Source organism: Sinocyclocheilus rhinocerous, unplaced genomic scaffold (assembly GCF_001515625.1).
Source record: "Sinocyclocheilus rhinocerous isolate Xijiao unplaced genomic scaffold, SAMN03320098_v1.1 scaffold1150, whole genome shotgun sequence".
In the NCBI taxonomy this organism is placed as follows: domain Eukaryota; kingdom Metazoa; phylum Chordata; class Actinopteri; order Cypriniformes; family Cyprinidae; genus Sinocyclocheilus; species Sinocyclocheilus rhinocerous.
In genome coordinates, this window is record NW_015666491.1 from 366,342 (window position 1) to 371,613 (window position 5,272).

The 5,272-nt window shown below is 34.6% G+C and overlaps 1 long non-coding RNA gene across 1 annotated transcript; it reads left to right on the plus strand.

Moving 5' to 3' along the window:
- Positions 1–1,093: 1,093 nt before the first annotated feature.
- LOC107732439 (uncharacterized) lies at positions 1,094–2,463 on the plus strand. The gene is made up of 3 exons (XR_001638874.1): positions 1,094–1,170; positions 1,818–1,906; positions 2,029–2,463. It is a non-coding gene; the product is annotated as an uncharacterized LOC107732439 (long non-coding RNA).
- The last annotated feature ends 2,809 nt before the right edge of the window (positions 2,464–5,272 follow it).

Genomic DNA, 5,272 nt, shown 5'->3' on the forward strand with positions numbered 1-5,272 from the left:
ATGGACCATTCATTAGCTCGGCCCATAGTGGCTGTTTCGACTAACTATCAAGCCCTACTGGTGCATGATTCACTTGAGTATTTTCTGTTCAAAGAATCTGTCAAACCAGTTAGTAAAATGGTCTAAATCAGTTCGCAATTCATTCTGGATAATTTAGACAGTTCATGCACGCACTGAATCATTAGCCGTGGTAAAACTATAACGTGATACAAACACTAAATACTAAAAATCACTATAATAAAGTAAAGATGAATATTTACCTACAGTCTATTGAAAACTTACATAAACTGCATCCTCTTGTTTGCCAGCGATGAAAATATATTTATTTGGATCAACAATTGTGAAAAAAGTACGCTACACAAAATCATGTGCTTGGTATTTGGCAGAAATGTTATTCAGACTGAATATTTTCATAATCTATAGAGCCCTTTTGAAATGTACTGTAGCTGCCTAGACCCTGAATCTCCACTTGAAATGTGTCCACAGAAAGATTTTAAAGGGGTCATATGATGCGATTTCATTTTTTCCTTTCTCTTTAGAGTGTTACAAGCTCTTGGTGCATAAAGAAGATCTGTAAAGTTGCAAAGACTCAAGTCTCAAATCCAAAGAGATATTCTTTATAAAAGTTAAGAGTTAGCCACACCTACAAAATAATGTTATTTTTAGCAGCATCATATGACCCCTTTAAGAATTCAGACATTTTTAGAGACAGAAGAATATACTCTTTCAATATTACTGAGTAAAGCATCTTCCAAATTGGAACATTAAATTGTCAACATTTAATCCAGCCCAAGCTAATCTGAGAAAGCAGTGGCTGGTAAGCACATGAGACCATTTCACCACACAAATCAGCTTGAAACACAAATCACAGAGCTGAAGGAGACTATAAGGGTGTCTGTGCTCTAAACAATGCCACAGTGTGTGAGAAGAGAAATGTGATGAAGTTATTAATCATAATGATCTAACAATAAGATCAGAATGAACTCACCCCTTTATTTCTTTCTGTTAAATTTGTTTTAATCACTATTTGTGTGACAGATGTATTGAGTTTTATTTGCTATATATAAATGACAACAAGACATCAGGAATTAATGAAAAATATGCATTTTAAAATAGCAGTGCTGCCATTTTAGAATTATTGTTTAATGCCACTTAATTTCTTGAACGAAGGTAATGCATTCATTCAAGTGCTTCATTGAGTTGTTCTGTGTGATTTTTAAAAGACCTAATGCTTGTGAAAAAGCACTTTTCTTTGAGCCTTATAAATTCATTTATAAATGTAAGCTCATCAGGTATGAAACATGATCAATGAGTGAAAACAAAATGTTAATCAGAAAACTAGCAATGGATGACTGATTAGCATGGCCCTAACGCCTGCTGGTTGATGCTATTACATGCACTGTGGACAAAAGAAAAGAGAAGAAAATAAAATAAAAAGAAATTAAAACACAGTTCCTTCTAAAACAATTGTGCCATACACTGTAAAAAATGTTTTTTCAAAGCTGCAAATACAACAAAGTTTATTGGAGTATAAGTCTTAGTACTTCAAAAATGTTAATTCGATGTGCTACTTGCTGTTTCTTTTTAACTTACTAGCAATTTCTGAGTGAAATATGTTTCAAAGTAAAACCTACTCAATTTGCGTGTGTGTGTGTGTGTGTGTGTGTGTGTGCTTTAAGGGAGTACTGCAATTGAGATGAATGCAAATGGATAGCTTTCTCAAGTATTGTAAATTAAATTCCATTTAAAATGAAAGAAAGTTTGTATTAGGAAACTGATATGACTAGCTTCTTCTAAATTACTATTTATTTCTTTAGGGGTAAAGCTTTTTTAGTGGTCCATACTTGAAGGCCATACAAGGTGGACTGTGAGAAGCAAAGCCACACAATGTGTGCAAAGGAGCGATGTAAAGAAAATGCATTTTACATGAACCTGTCTTAAAGAATTTGTCATTTCATCTGACCCTGCATGGAAGATAACAGCTTACTTGCAAAAGCATAAAAGTTCAATCATCTGTGTTGGTTTTAGGGACGCTTGGGTCTAGGAGGGACACAGAATCACACAGACCTTGCCATTCCCTCAGTAGCTCTTTTTTCTGGCCAAGCACAGCAGTCTACAGTGATAGCTGGGGGGGCCTAAGAACGCTCACTGTTTCCAAATCACTTAAATATTTCACTCCTCTGACAGAGCTGAACACTGACTCCTCTGTTTGCCTTCTTTGTGCTGTGCATTTGCACCTGTTCCAGCTCTAAGTCCTGATCTGCTCCTCTGTTCCTTCTCACTGCAGCGCCTTCCACCCCCCTTTTTGTTTTTTTTTGGGGAAAAATCCTCGCCAGGCCAGCATTATGCTAATTTCCCCCACAATAGTTTAGGTGAAGAAAACATATTGCATGCTATCTTAACAATGACTTATCTCTCTCTGTCTCACTTCCATGCTAATGTACCCCGTGGCTAACGGCAACTTCTCCCCATTGTGTGGTGTTCCTTGCAGGGACATTTGTTCCTAATCAGGGGAAGGTATATCATCAGCATTGTGTGCCATGAAGAACTAAACTGAGAATGCCTTTCAGTTCCTGAATTTGAATTGAGGTAGCAGACAGAGTGCATTATAATTCACATTTACTCATTAAAAAAGAACAACTAGTGTGGGATGAAATTCAGAGAAATTCCTGTAACTGCTATAAAAGTGTTTTTATACACATTTAAATCTTTATTGAAATAATAATCGAGTTGGATACAATTAAATCATACGTGCACAAAGACAGATATTGCATTCATAACACCTAAGCTGTATAATTGAAACTTATTATGTGAATTTATATTATCTATGTGTACATTTATAATATACCCTATGGAAATTCTAATTTTAATAGAAAAAATTGACATGACATGGATTTGAATTTAAATTATTTTATATTTTACCTATATTACCTTAATCCCTCTGGTAAAAAAAAAAATTACATTACAATAAATAAAAACAATCAATATATGATGATTTCACAATACATATTGTTACAATATGCTGTTTAGGAAGCACGTAGGAGGCACGAGTAAACGTAAACAGTCTTTAATCCACGGAACACAGGGGAAATCCACACAATAGGCGCTGGTGCAAACACACGTACATAAACAGTAGACCCGACAAACACAGAACGCAAAGGCATCAACTTAAATACAAGGGATAATTGGAGAAACACAGGTGGATCACATATGACAATCAGACTAGACAAGGACAGGAACATGACGGAACATGACCAAATAAGGACAAACAGGAACAGAAACAGGGGCAAAACATGACAGACAATCCAGAATCCTGACAAAATTACTGTGATTGAACTGATAATGTTTACCAAGCCAATTGTTTAATTCAGGAATACCTGTTATAGAAAATACCAAATATCTCAAACAACTTTGAAAGAAACTGAAGCAAGTGCTACATAAATAAACAGTTTCATAGGGAGCAGCAAGACCTTGGCCCTGTTTCAGTAAGTCATTTGAACACTTCCTTGTTGACTCTGCCTTGGCTATTCCCCTTGAGTGAAGCGAATCCCCACTGCTATCCTAACTGCCATTCAATTACTCTCCGATATCTCAGGAAGTGAGTGAGATCAACTATTCGATTAAGGGTGAGTTAACAGAACTTCAAGAGTACATACTGCCCTGAGGCCGTTGTAAACATTTGGAATTACTTCTTCAAAAACAAAACTGACATAGTGGATGGATAAATGACAGATAATTTGCCTCTCCTCAGATTAATTAGTAGTTCTTTCCTCTTTTAATAAATCAAAATCTTGATGACAGCCAATTGTTACAGGCTGCCTTTGGATAGCTATAATCTGCATGCAAGATGAGCACTAAAACACTTGGTATTGACAGCATTTGTGGTATTATGTTGATTACCACAAGAGATATTTCGACTCATGCCTTGTTTTCTTAAAAAAAAAAAAAAAAAATCTAAAATAAAAATGTATCTTATAATTTTATAAAAGAGATTTTTTTAGTTACATTTATTTTATTGTTTAAATAAATGTATTATTTCAACTGTAAATCTGTCAATCTGAAAGGCCATTTAAATGTTTATAGTTTTGCAATGTCAAGTTGTAAAATTGGATATTTTAGCTGGAAGCCACGGATTAAAGTTAAAACACCTTAATGATGGATTTATTTCTTGGAACCAAGCAGCTGTTTACTTCACAAGGTGTTAACTGATGTACTGTAGTCGTGTTGATTACTTGTGGATTATTGTGATGTTTTTATCAGCTGTTTGGACTCTCATTCTGACGGCACCCATTCACTGAAGATGATCCATTGGTGAGCAAGTGATGTAATGCTAAATTACTCCAAGTCTGTTCCGATAAAGAAACAAACTAATCTACATGTTGGATGGCCTGAGGGTGAGTACATTTTCAGCAAATTTTCATTTTGGGCGTGAACTATTCCATTAATTTGTACTGAACCAGAATAATCCCATTCAACGTCATCCCAATGTTATTGATGTGACTGTTGAAGCATTTTGTGATACAGAACTGTATTCTAATAAGGCTGAGTGCTAGAGAACCATCGGATCACTCATACAATATTGCGTGTTTTCTAGTCACAATATGCACGATGCTAGTCTGTTGAGGACTTGATTGTTTTTCTAATTTTTATTTATTTTTTGGCTGCATGGTAAAGGATGACGAGCCAAACCAAGAATGCTGCCAGCCTTTTCATTGACAGAGATTACTTAAAGACAGATGGCAAAGAAAGACGATGTTCAAACCGAGATCTTTATTAAATAGTCCTTTAATAACTAAGCCTCTCTTTTGGCAAGATTTAATGACTGTTTGAGAAGATTATAGTGTTATTATTTTGATCTTTATTCCAAGAGAAACATTTAATCAGCTATTTAAGCAGGAAAAGCAATAATTATGTCACATCTATCATTGTCACTAGTGTTTCATTATCTTTTTAAAATATCTATTTGCATGTTAGCACTCGAAATCAACAAATAAGCAAATAAATAAACAAACGAAAGGTTGCTACTTCAGTGTGTATATTGCTCATGGAAATGCCACACACTTGATGTAGAGCGGTTCTCAAATGGTTTTTCTACAAGACTCAATGAAGTAGGGACCCAACTTATTTATTGTAAAAAATAAAACATAAAATATAAAATAATTAAATAAAATGCAAGTATAATAATGACAATAATAATTAGCTGCACAAAGCAAATGTTTATCCTCATAGCAAGGGAAATCATATTAATTGTAGCCTGTTTTTTTTTTCAATT